Source organism: Oxyura jamaicensis, chromosome 6 (genome assembly GCF_011077185.1).
Source record: "Oxyura jamaicensis isolate SHBP4307 breed ruddy duck chromosome 6, BPBGC_Ojam_1.0, whole genome shotgun sequence".
Taxonomy (NCBI): Eukaryota; Metazoa; Chordata; class Aves; order Anseriformes; family Anatidae; genus Oxyura; species Oxyura jamaicensis.
Window position 1 is genome coordinate 19,484,350 of NC_048898.1, and position 14,185 is coordinate 19,498,534.

At 39.5% G+C, this 14,185-nt stretch overlaps 1 protein-coding gene across 1 annotated transcript in view; it reads left to right on the forward strand.

Moving 5' to 3' along the window:
- The window catches only part of PCGF5 (polycomb group ring finger 5), a 60,656-nt gene continuing 46,471 nt past the window's right edge, over positions 1-14,185 (forward strand). Inside the window, exon 1 of the mRNA XM_035329300.1 lies at positions 1-50. The gene's annotated coding sequence lies outside the window, so the exon portion shown is untranslated. The remainder of the gene's footprint in view (positions 51-14,185) is intronic.

Here is a 14,185-nt window from a genome sequence, read left to right on the forward strand (position 1 = left end):
CCCCGCTCCCGCAACGCGCCCGCGGGTGCCGCGGCCTCCGCAGGGGGAAGGTAAGGGGCCCGCCGGGGCGCGGCTGCGGGCGGGGGGCGGCCGGCCGCCGGCCGTGACAGCGCTCCCGGCGCCGCCGCTGGGGCGGGGGCCGCCGAGGAAGTTTCTCCTCGTTAATTAACCGCTAATGAGGGAGCGGGCTGCGGGCTCGGGGCTGCCCGAGGGGACGGCGGGCGGTGACGGGCGCTCCGGGAGCGAGCCGTGGCAGCCGGGCGGCCGGTTACATAAGGTGCCGGTGGGGAGGAGAGGGACGAGCCCGCCCTGCCTTCCCTCGGCAGGTACCGGCCCGGGCGGGGAGCTCGTCCCCATCGCCGCGCCGCCCATCCCGCCCGAGGGGGCGGCAGCTCCCGGCACGTGTTGGGGGTGGGGGGTGGGGTGCCGGGCTCGGTGCTCATCGCGAATAAACGCTCCGGCAGAACAAAGTTTAAAGAACTTGTTTTTTTTTTTTCTCCCCCCCTTCCCGCCTCCCCCCCCCCATCCTTTATGTGCGCGGTTAGCGTGATGCGATGGATGGGGTGAATCATCGGTTCCGTGGAATAAAAGCAAGTGAATCACCGCGCCGCGCACACACGGCCGGCCGGGGGACAGGAGCGCGGCGGGGGGCGAGGGGTTGGCCTCGGCTCCCAGGGCACGGGCAGGGCCCGGCGCCCCCCGGGCTGTCCGGGGGTAGCGCGAGGGCTGCGCAAGTTCTGCAGCTCTCAGCGGCTGCTTCCGTGGCGCTCCGGGGGTAACCTGTTTCTGCCTCGGCTCCCTACCCTTCGTTTTCTCCACGTCCTCAAAGGAAGGATGCTAATGACGAGATTTAAGTGACGGTGGTATTCAAGGTGTTACTTTAAAATCAAATTTAAACAAAACAAACAAAACACAAATGGTACTGCACCGTGTCCATAGCCCAAAACCTGAGACAGATCCCAGATCCTTTTTATCTCGGATTGGTTTTGCTTAGTTTCATTAAGCAAAAATAGTTAGTCTCCGTTACAGGAAATAAATACTTATTTGGAAAACAAATTAAACCGGTTTGTTTAATAAACATGCTGGAGTTGTACAGGGATAGAGTTCTGCTCCCGATCTTCTTGCCTGTTGCTGTTTTAAATGGGATTAAGGCTGGGTGCTGTGTAGTTTTTCTTTCAACTCTGACTTGATTCCAGAGTTGAATTCCATTTTCTACTTTTTCTTGACATGTTTGTCTCTCCCTGTACAGAGGCAGGACTTGGAATTTTGTAAGATGAATTCCTCTCTTCTTGGTATACCTGCCAGTGCCTAGAAATGAAGCCCATGTTTATGATGGAGAAGTGGTGCTGTATAAATACAAGCACTCGGTTTTACAATGTAAAAGTATGTGAAGATCTTTGCGCCTCTTACTGGTAAACCGTTCTGTTGCCTTTGGCATTGGGTATCCTTTATCTAGCTGCCTGTGTTTTGTACCTCTAGCCATTCTCCAGACAGGAATGGAGAAATAAATCAGTCATGGAAAGGATTGATTCTGGTAGTTGTTTATGCATCACTTCAGCGTTCATTGTGTGGCTCTGAACGCCTCTCAGCCACGAGATTCTGAAGTTAACCAAGTTAATCCTGCGTGCGGCTGAACAGTTTTCTGAACAGATCTTCTTAGGTGTATTGGGTGGTAAAGCCAACAAACAGCAACAATATAATTTGAGTGCATTTAGATCAGCACTCAGACAGCACCCATCCTTTCTTAGTTAATTTCCTTAGAAAGAAGATACAAGCATACACTATGTATATATAGCATTATACATGCCTACAAATAGACCTCAGTTGAAAGCAGTGCAGCAAGTCATGCTGTAAGTGGACTCACCACTCTGCTTCTGCCTTTTCCCCCTGATTTCTATGCACCCTGGGCTTGAAAGTAAAAGTGAAAAATGCTAGAGTTCACTTTTAAGCCTGCAGAATGTGCAAAATGAAGTGAGATAAAACGGACTGGTTTAAGGTTGCTTCTGCGCAGCGCCATTTTTAGGATTGATAAGCAGCTTACTGTAGGACACGCAACACAACTTGGAGAACTGCGGAGGGCAATGCAGATAAAAGTGGAGTGTCTGAACTTTGTATGCTGGGTTTTGTTATGTTGGGATGCATAGGTTTTGTTCTTAGTATGGGTAATTTGTGAATAGATACAGTCTTATGCCCTTTTGTAAATAAAAATGGGCTAATGTTATAATGTTTATTTGAAATGAATAGTACTTTGCTCAAAAAATAGTTCACGGTATCAGCTGCTTTGCAGATTCTGTGCAATGAAAGACTGGTGCCTACAGCACCTTTGCAAGTCCTTCTCGCTATCTCAGCTGGAAATGAATGGTTAATATTCCAACTGAAAGAAAATAAATTAGATGCTTTCCTCTCCACAGTTTTTGCTTTAAAAACCCTTTCTAGACAGGTGCAGCAGTCTTAAGCAAAGTTTTGAACTACTGATGTGGAAAGAAATATTGGTGGTGCTGAAAAAGAATCGTTTCTTCAACTTCTTCATTGAAAACTTTGCACCAAGTATACGTCAGCCTGGCAGTCATTTGGTCCCTAGATTCTCAGTTAAAAACAGTCGTTGCAGTTTTGTATGAAGGCAAGTTAAATAAGATAGTTAATTTCTATTAATAGTCTCAAGTAGGATTCTAAAATATTAAGAAAAATATTAAGTTAAAAAAGTTGACACTACAAAGTTCTATCTCTTTCTATCGCTTTTGTTATTAGACTTGTAGCTAGTCTATTCTTGAATGCTGGTCAACAGTACCTTAGATATTTCCTAGAGGGATGCTTATTTCCCTGATGGTTGCGTTTTTCACATTACGTTTTTTCCAGTAAATGTAGTGTTATGGAAAGTACCAGCTTGACAGACTTTGAGACTGAAACCCTCAATGAGCAGAGCAGGTGCAGAGCAGGCAGCAAACTCCACCGTGCAATGGCAAGAGTGTGCGCAGCTAGGTGCACGTGTGCCGTTACCTTTTCTTAGTTTTGTTGTTTATAAAATAACTGTTGTTGTTTATAAAATAAAAACTATCTGTTGCCAAATGCAGGAGTCTTCTGGAATGAAAGACACATAGTGTTACTTGACCACTATGGACTCAACAGCTGTCACTATTAGTTCTTACTTGTGAAACAACCAAATTTGACTGGCTACCTAAAGCTGAAACCATTTATTCCATTTTTAATAGCTGAATTCATCAATTTCTCAGCAGCTTTCCTAGCATCGGGCCAAATGTTCATTTGCTACTGGTCATCAGCCATTTATTTTCTGTTGTGAAAGTATCTTCTTCCTTTGTTGGTCATTATTTTGTATGGTTTTAGGTTTGGATGAAATAAAATTTAGCCTGCTAAATTAGCCCGCTAATTTGCCATAATGTTAGTAAGTATCCTATTTTCACAAAAGACCTAATAAGGAAAAGAAGACTCTTTCTCAGAAGAGGTTAAAGATGAGAGTAGAAGTTACTGGGAGGATCTTCACTTCCTTATGATACCTTTGTTTTACAGACTGCTGCAGCCCTGAGAGGGAGGCTTCACTGGCCTTCAGTTTGTTGCAGTCTGTTAGGGTTCAAGAACTGCTTTTCTACATTTAATTTTCACTGACAGTTGAGTTTGCACTAGTTGTTTGGTTTACAGAGTGTACATGGGCATTGGGCAGTGACTGCTGAAGAACCATGTTTAGGTGTATGCATTTGTGTGTACAAGTTTATACGTATACAAACACACAACTTTAACTGCAAATGGGCTGCCTTTGGTGACCCCTTGTGCACAGCTTCAGTACAGGTTCTTCCACGGGGAGGAACACCACTTTGCAGTCACACTGCTTCAACTCAAAGCAAATTCTTATCAAAACGAACAGTTTCTACAAATTTATTCTCTAACATAGATGTATCAGGAAATAATGTTGGGACCTAAATGGTGAAACAGTGTTTTTTTCCTGATTCATTGGTATGATTCATTCTATGCATATTATTGATGGCAGCTTTACAAAATTATTTTTTGACAAAGATGCATTGTTTCTGGCAACTTTCTGGCAATTATTGACTTCCTTAGAAAAATCTATGGCTCTGTGCATATGGATAGCAGACAGATGAATCAGTGAGTAAAATCTGATACCAGCAGGGAGGGTCGTAGTTTTTAGTTGACGTAGAATTTCTTACATCCTTTTTCTTACTTCCATCTTCCCAACCCCACCCAGCACATTTGTTTAGCTCACCTGTTACAGCTTAGTCTTTGTCCTGTGAGCTCTTGGGGAACACTTTGTCACTGGTGCTGTGTTTGTAACTTTTGCAGCACTTTGGTATCTTGGTTGATTTGGCTTCCAGTCTCTATGGAAATAAGTAATAAACAATAGCTTCCGTCTGAGATGTTTTTGCTTAAATCTTTAGTGTGTTCCTATCCCAGTTCAACTAAAAACCCAAACAACTGTTTCGCAGTTTGAATAGGACTTTTGTCTGAAAACCACCACTATAAGTAAAATACAACTTTAAATAGACAACAGTATGAATGAAGGAGAATAACAAATCTAAATTCACTTTTTTTGTGACTGTTGTGAAGCTCCTCTGAGGGAGCCCATGAATGCTACTAAGAGCAAACTTAAGCTCTAGGAAAAATAAGACTTCAGTTTTGTTTTAACGTAGTTCAGCAGGAAAAATCTCACAGGAATTCTCAAATGTGATGGGTGTGGAAACAGTCCTAGTGATGACCTTCTGCAAGGCACAGATTGGTTGTAATTTACTTATAATATATTTTCATGGTTTCTTCTAGTCCTTCTTAAATAATAAAAATATGATTTGTGATGTTCCAGTGTAGCCAAAATACCTTGCAGTGCCCTGAGTAGAAGTTAGTTGAGCTGCAAACTTGGAATCACACACTTCTTTTCATACCTGAGCTTCCTTCACAAAGATGTGGAGCTAGAGACTGCCTGCACTGAGTACAGACAGTTGAAATTGCTGCAGCTGACTGTTTCCATGAGGAACCAAATGGTATGGTTATAAGTTGATGACACGGAAGCAATTTATCTTCAACTTGTAATTACAAGGGTGATTTCACATTGGCCCTGTATCACAGTATAGGGAATATATGGATTTACAACCTAGGGTTACCTGGTACATTTATATTAATTTCTCTTTACAGTGGTCCTTGAAAGTGTTACTGTTCATAGATTACTTTTTATAACTAGTGTAATTGTTGTGTCGCAGTTTGTCAGTACTAAAGGATTCCATTTCACCAGCCAAAGAAAAAAATAACCAACTGAGTTTGCAACAACTGTGAACTGGTAGATACATGGTCATAGAGATGAATTTATGACTTTTAATGAGACAGTGCAGAAGTAGAATATACAAGATTTTTCTTTAGAACTATAAAATGGAACATTTTAATAAGCGCTAACATTTGTATTTCTTTAAGTTTATACCATCGTATAAGAAATCAATGTATTTTAGTATGCACTTATACTGATAGTGTGAATGTATGAGAGCACACTTGGATTAATTATTATTTTCATCTGCCTACAGACATTTCATTTTTGCTTTCATTCATTTAAATGTGGTGTTTATTCATGGAAGTAAATGCTCTTTTACATATTTTTTTTGTTGTTTGAAAAATAGCTATAAGAGAAGAACATAGGCTGTAATGTGTGTTCTGCCCCAGCTGTTTTGTAGCTTTCACTGAGCAACCTAACATGAAAAAGCTGGTGTTGTGGAGCAATCTCAATTTTTAGTCTTGGCTTTCTCCTAATCACTACATTTTTCACACTTTGTGAATTTGTGATGCAGAAAGGAAGTACCTGAAGATTTAAAGTATTTGTAAGGTCATAATTTCTATTTTAGCTTTGTCAGTACGGTGATTGCACTTACTGGTCTTCATCAATAGTAAGGTTTGAGTACTAAAAGAAGCTCTCCAAATGTTAACATTAAGTCTCCTTAGCAGTTGCTGACATAGTAATACAATGTAATACTGATGACATGACCTATAAAAAGCTATTAATTTCCTGATTCTATGAAGCTCTTTGTAGAGCTCTATGTAGAGGCACTGGAGTTCCTTTCAATAGCAGGAGACTTCCCATTGTGCTTCCTAGTTCTGGTTCTTCTTTTTAATGATACTGGTAAAATACCATCACCTGATTAATTTAGTTTGGATTTGAAGGGTTGTTTGTTAGGTTATTGCATTATGTGTTCAGAGTCCCTCAGAGAAATCAACACTTTCCTTTGGGATGTAAAATGTGTCAGGATTATCTATTTATTTAAGTTTCTTAAATACATTTTTTCAGATTACTTTTTGCATTGAGTTGTATCTATTGGAATCTTTGTATACTACCAAAGCACATTACAATAATAGAATCCAAACATTAAATACTCTGAAGACAGATTTCAGTGCTAGTTACCACTTATCAGATCTGACAGATAAATTCTCTCTGCCACAGAAAAAGTAGTTGATCTTGAGATAAAAGAAAAAAAGTCTTGAGGTCTTGAGTCATTTTTAGAGAAGCCATCACCACTAATTAAAGGAAGTGCAATTATATTTATCTCTTCCCTCAAGAAGAAGAATAGAATACATAAGAAACCAAGCTCTTGATTAATTTTATACTGAAAACACAGTTCTTTTTTCAGATGGAAGATCATCTCTTAAATAGCCAATGTGTGGATTGAATGAAGTTAAAGATGTTTCTTTCTTTCATGATTTTATAAAATCATTATTTACTTTTTTGAAGAATCATGAGTAGTAGCTGCAGAGACAAAAGATCCTTTGTATGTTATAAGTGATATTTTGACTAAGTGCTCTTGGTTGATTCTGGCTGTAGAATTTCCCTGCTTACAAAGTGATTTTGAAGGGCTGCTTAATCAAACCAATATTTTTCAGCTTTCTATCAGAACACTTTTGATATATTGCAGATAAAGTAGGTTTTCATGCTTTCATTCCACATACCAAAATTTGCAACTGTTTTGTGCGGACAGTGATCACAGCATGCAAATGGATTTGTTTTAAATAAAGTACTCAGTGACAGTTGGTGCCTCATGCAGGCAAGTGTTTAAAATCTACTATTGATATGTAACTTCTTTGTATTCACTGCTGAAAATTTGGAACATAAATGTGTTTGGGATTGGTCTACAATTCAAAATTTCCATTAATTGCAGAGGAGCTTTTCCGGTGAATTCACCGTGAAGCTGGAGGAAACGAGTGACAAACTTACTTAAAATAGAGGAGCTTTTCTGTAACACGTGGCTCCTCAAGTTATAATAGCTCTCGCTAGATCAACTAATACAATATGGAAACACAAATGATTGGGCATACAAGCCCTTTGGGTCTGAAACAACACCAGCAGACTTTGAACTAATGGTGCAGTTTCAGAAGATGTCTACTGTCACTGCTACTGAAAGAGGGAAATGCTATCTCGGACATTGAGCCCTAGCAGTCATTGAACCCTCAGACTGATTAAGTTAAAATACAAATGAACTTACAGATGGATCCCTTTTTTGGTATAACTGTCCAATAGATCAGCTCTGCTATTCAGGTAATTGTAGATTTAGGACAAGTTGGAAATAGTTGCTTTGAGTATATTGTAATTATGACAATCAGACAATTTGAGGGAAAAGTATGGTTATCGCCTATAAAACAATGAGAAGTAGAGGGAGAAATCATGAGGTAGTTCTTCATCATGGACAGAAAAAATGTAGAGGTCATTACTACGAGAACACAGAAGGCTCTAGCTGGAGGTGAAATATGGGAAAAGTATCATTGTGTTCTATGGGCAGTATCTCCACTAAGTCTGTAATTATTGCTATCTGGAAGGTCTGTGAGTCCTAGTTTCCAGGTTTAGCTTGCTGTGATGACATCTGAGAAGTGAGAGGTGGAATTTTCTGATGAAAAATATTCTCACTGAATTCTTTCCATCATCTGGGGTTCTTGGTAATGTGTGTGTATTTACAGTGGTAGAAGAACTGCATAAATAGAGCAGTATATATTGTGAAAGCAGTTCTTCCATATTTCACTAAGAAAATCTCTGGGCTTCCTTTCTTGGATACTTACTAAACTGCTGCACTGGAAATGCATTTGGTTCAGAGGGACGTGAACTGCTGGAGCAACTTAGGTGTTCTCTGAGTCCAGACCACTAGGTGCAGACAGACTCCGTGCCTCTGACTTCTTCCCTGGCAGTGGAGAACCCTCCCCACCACCCCCATCTACCTGTCCTATATGGGGGCTCTCAGGCACCTCTGACATATAAAGAATACTTTCAAAGACCTGGCGCAGAATTGCTGATAACCCACACCGCGTGGAGCCATACCAACTCAGCAGCAGAATTTCTGTGTTTTGGGTATGGCAGGGTGTTAGGTGGAAAAAATTGACAGTTCTAATGTAACTATTTTAAGGCTAAAGGACTAAAGTATTAGGATATTTATTAGTTTAGGCTGTCAGTGTGACCATAATTTATCCATTATGATACTCATAAATTCTGTTCTTTAAAGGCTTTCTCCCCGGCATCTTATTCACAGCACAGGTGTAAAGTGTGTGAGGAATTAATAATTATCGTTTGAGAGATTGGTTTTGCCCCAAGGTTGTCTATTTGGACAAAGGAGTGTAACAGACAAATTGGGTTCAGGGAGAGGTGCTAGTCATGCAGGTATACGTTTCTATGAAGAACTTGGGTGTGTTGTTTGGAGACACAAAGCTGCTGTTTTATTCCTTTAACTAACTGTGCGTTAGGGCACATCCATGTGATTTTAAGCAGCTGTAAGCTCCCGCCGCCTGAGCTTGAAGCCACGGGGCAGCTACCCGCCGGTGGTCAGCACAGTGCCCAGGCCGAGTGAGTGCCCGCGCGGTGGCTCAGTGCCATGGTAACACCCGCACAGGCCTTCCCTCAGCTTACCGCACCACTCGGCCTTGTCCAGCTGCGGGGGAGCCAGCTGTCAGGCTTCCTTGTCGATAAAACAAACGAGATTCAAGCACAGTACTATACTGGGAGAAACTAACCGTTGCTTCTAGAGCTGTGACAGCGATCTCATGGATGAGTTCTGAATGTGGTATCTGTGGGAAGAGACAGGCAGATTGGAGGAAAGAACTAATAATGTAACTGTGTGATAAAAATCCACAGTGCTGAAAGCTGGATGATGCAGGGCCTTCCTGTCCCTCAAGGAGTGGGGTGGCATTGCTTACTGGAGCGGCTGAGACTTGCCTTGTTCACAGAGATAAGCCTAAGCTTTCCTTGCAAGTGACAACGGGCAGTTGATTCCTGTGTTTTTCTACCATAAAGAAAAGCATCAACATTGCTGAGCATCCTGAACGGAGGAATGTCTCAGGAGCCTGTGCTGCAGGAGCATTTGGTAATTCAAGCTAGGTCAGACTGCTTAGAGCAGTACTGCTCTAAAAGTGAGTGATAAAATACTGGCATTAATGATTGCGAGTATTCAAATATTTGACAGGAGTGTTACAGGAACTGTTAAATTGCTTCCCATGTTCGTTTAGCTGCTAAACTATAGTAACTTTTCTTTTAATCACTCACTTCTATTTATCTTGTGGGCTGCACAGGTTTTAAGTAGTGGCTAAAAAGCCTGATACTCCATCATTGCTCATTTTATGATGTTAACATGAGCAACATTCACTTGGAAGTCACCAGCTCTGCATGCATCATTCCCTGGAGCTATACCAAATACATAGATGCAGTGATTCCTTATAAGCTATATAGCTGAATAGTGCAAGGATACCCAACTGCTGAATGCACAGTTGCTGTTCTTTTTTTACCATGTACCAAAATTAATCAGTCTAGTATAGCCAGAACCAGAGCAGAGCAGGAGCCCAAAAACATTTTGAGTGCTACTAATGTAGAGAGTAATCTCTGTTACATAATAGTTGCTTTAGCAGCTTGTACTTTCCTCTGGACCATGCACAGATGCAGGAGGAGATAGTTAGGCTGTTCTCTAAGAGAAAGGCAGAATACCAATTTGAAGTACCTTCATAGTTAGGAGGTCCCTGCAGGAATGAACTGCATTGTAATGAGTACTTAGTCATTAAGCCCAGTGGCCTCTGGCACAAATAATTACAGAGAGTCTTTTTCAAAGGTGTTTTCCTGTAAGCAAGTAAATGATAAATATTTTAAATCTGGGGAGCTTGAATTGCTGTCTGTGTAAATGTATGTTTACCATCTTTTGTTTTTTTAAGCCTTAAACTTGTGCTTTTCTTTGTAAGACTTCTATTTCAGAGTTAGCAAGGTTTCATATTCAGGGTTTGTTTGTTTGTTTGTTTGTTTGTTTTTAATGTACCTGCTTATCTCACAAATGCAAGGAGCCAACCAAAACTCCAGGTAGAAGATATATTTCAGAATAAGAAGAAACTTGAGTAAACTAAAAAGAAGTCACAGAAGGGTTGTGGAGCAGAATCTAGAGTACAAGTTCTGGTATGAAATTCTAAATATTTTCCTTGGAATTCAGGTCCCTGCTCTGAAAGGCAGACCTCACTGAATATGGAGTATAGCATGTAAAAGAGTTCCACTGAGTCTGTGCTGGCCAGGCAATGATTACTTCTTACTAGAAAAACTAAGTTTAAATGAGTTTAGAGTAGCATAGTTCCTACTCTTCTGTACAGGGTATCCACCACGGATACTTTTTTTTCATACTTTATCTAAAAGTTGAAGCATCTTATAGTTAAGAACAATTTTAGGTACGAAAATTGTCTACAATGATGGAACAACTTTCTAGTACTAGATTCTTTTCACCACTTGCATGATTTTGTTTTGGACAGATGAGACGTTTTCAAGAATAGTATATCTAGTGTAATTTGGCAGTAATTTATAAGGGTATGACGGGGTCCCTTGTAACACTTGGGTGTTTAAATTTTAAATGACTTTTTATCTTCCTTTATGGTGGGCAGTATTCAAAAAGTATATGGAAATAAAGCAACATATACCCCTGTAGCCCAGCAAAAGATAGTCTTTGGGTACAAGGGAGAGCTATGTACTGTATTTGTATAACATGTTGGTCTCAGTGCAGGTTAGATATGTGCTCCGCGTTACGGTTTTCTGTGAAAATACCATTCCCCATTTGTTCTATATTAAACCCTTTCCATTTATATCTTTATGCTCTTTGAAAATAAACATATAAAAGATGTGTTGCTTTAACAACTGATAAAACCAAATGCAGAATGGTCCAAGATCAGCTTTCCATAAGAGTTCTTTCTGAAAGAAGAGAGACAGAGTTGAGTGAATGTCTCTTATTTATTTTGCAAATAATCATAGAATGGTTTGGGTTGGAAGTAAGTAGAAGTAATAGATGCTTGGGAATCCTAGGAAGTCAGGATTCCTATCTTTCAGGCTTCAGTACAAGGAACAGCATTGCCTCCTGGTGTAATCTTTAATTCCCTATAAGAGATAGTTAGCTTGAAACAAGAAGTAGATTACATTTGCTCTGCAGTACACTTCAATTACTGTCAACATATCCTTGTTCTACCCAGAAACTGGAAAGTTAGAGCAGTGCTTGCAGTCTTACTACTTTGTGAAGAAGGTAGCTTTCTGCCTACCTGCTTATCTTCATGTACAAGCACTTGTTAGCAGATCATTGGCTTTGGTGAGGCATACAGATGTGATTCAGTGGTTTGCGCAATTCATGTCCAAACTGAGTATTCTGATTTCAACCTTCCAGAGGGGTTTTTTGTTTGCTTGTTTTTCTTTGTTTGTTTTTAACTAAAAAGGACAATGTGCATAGCATTTTGAGTGTGTGACAAAGTATTGCAGTGTTTATTTCAAGAGTCAAAAGCCACAGATTCCAGTCCCCCAAGAAGTCAGTCAACAATAGAGAAAATTACTTGTGACAATTTCTAATTTATGGCCCTTAAATTTTGATTTCTATTTTATACATACATTTTCTGTATAAAAACCTACTGCTATGTTTGGGGGGTTTTCTTGCCTTTAATGTAGTACAACCTTTTGGTGCTATGTGAGGACATTAAGAATATCCAGTAATGTAAATGGAGCTTTATGATTGATGCAGTAAACAAAGTTCTGCCTTGGGTTTTGTTTCATCTTTAGTACGTGGTGTTTGTAAATGGTATATTCATCTTGCTGAAGATCAGTACAGTACTAATTACACCGCGTGTGTCCTACACCACATCTTGGGCTTTATGCTTCTGTATAATGTCAAATATGAAATTGGTTAACAAACAACTTATAATGAAATGATAAACAAGAAGAAATTCAAAGTATTTTTCTGGAAAGCAAAAGTGTAGATAAATTATGGTAGTCATTTTTAGGTTAAAAAAAAATCTATAAACAGCTGTCTTATTCTCAAGACATGTTTTTCAAAAAAAGCTACAATTATCTGATGCAGGAATTCAAACACTGCATCTTCCAATAATTTTTAAAATGAAAGTGGTAATGATGAAACAGTATTAAGCATTTTAAAGATTATTGTGAACCTGTGGCTGAATTCTTTTGAACATATTTTAAGCAGTTTGTCCCACTGAATTTACTCAAGACTTGAATTAATTTAAAAAAATAAGGACTTAGGTTTGTCTTGGACACACATTTGTACTTAGGTCAGTAACTGTTCTGTTTCATTCCTTTTTCTGTAGAAAACAGTGTATGTAGTGTGCATTGCATGATAACTGGAAAAGTATTTTATGCTCAACTTTTTCAAAATAGATTGTTTATTTTCTTGAGAAAAGAGGAGTCTCTTAGATGTTTTGCCTAAATGGCTTATGTTTCCACCTACTCATGTCTAACATAATGTATTCCTTTCATAGAGAAATGAGATCTGAAGGATCATATTTGGCAGTTGTCTCTAGTGCAACTGAATTTTTTTGCTGGAGTCTCCTAAGAGTTTTGCAGGTTTACTAACAGTGCTGTTTTGGGAATAGAGCAAAAAGGTGCCTGTTATTTTTGTTGACATGGAAGCTGTAGATGTAAGCACTCTAGCATTCCTCATGTGAGCAGTTTCCATAACAGTCTTTGAATCTTGCATGAAAACATTATTCTTTCCTCATCTCTGCTCACGTCATTAGTGAAATGAATCACTGACTCCATCGTGAAGTAAAGAGTTCATGTGGATGCTTATAAAGTACTGAAATATTGAAGAAGACGGAGTAGGAGGTATTTACAATATGTAACCATCCCATTCTTGGAAGGTGCAAGGCAGGAACTAGAAAAAAGAATGGAAATGTGGTGTTTATATAAATATTTCTGCATGTGCAGTGGTCATCATGACCTAACCATACGCTCAGAATAATGTGACATTCAGGGGATTAAAATGCAGTCTTTGTGGCTTCAAGATTAAGAGGTTTAACAGAGCCAGAGACCAGAGGATCACTGCAGTTCTTAGTAGTGTCCACATGCTTCCAGCACATTTTATATTAGATCATGTAGTGTTGGAATTTTCTCACTTTGGAATTCTTACAGTAGTTAGAAGGACTGATGCTTTATCTGCCCAGAGTTATCAATGCACTGTGGACACTGGTGGTATCTTTTACTTCACATCTTTCCTCCTAATTGTTGAGAGATTGTGATACTTGTGCATGTGTGGCATAAGATCAGGCAACTCCAGTTTACAAGTATACTCCTAACCATACTGCATAGAGTGCAATGATGAAGATGTTATCTTTAAACCTAGCTGCAGAGTATAATAAGTGTGTATGCTTGAATCTGTAAGAGCATTCTTCTATTTGGCACCAAAAGTATTTTCAGTTAATTACAAATATAAAGTGAGACAGTATTTCTGCTTCAGCTATTGTTTATTTTAACTGCTGCTTTGGAAATGAGCCTAACTGTGCATTTTTATTTCCTTTTTAATAATGAATGTGTAGCCGTAAAGTAGTCTATCAGTACTTGATGTGTATTACCCAACAACTTCTTCATCACAGCAGTGGTAAAAGTACATTTAATTACATCATAGAGACATAAGAGTAACTTGTTTCAGGAAGTCATAGAGGTCGCTGTGTGGGATTGGGCTGTGTAAATAGCAATATTCACATTCATGAGATGTTTGTTAATAAGAAAAAGAAAGATGAGTTGATGGGTCTGATTCTTTGTCATCTTAAGTGGTCATTACTCTTGCTTAAAACTGAATGCAAAAATGCAATCAAAGCACAATGTTCTGTTTCATTTCCATTTTGCAAGTGTATAAAATTACATATATGAATGCACAAACTGGGTAAGGTACTGGATAAGGTATGAAATTCCCAGCTT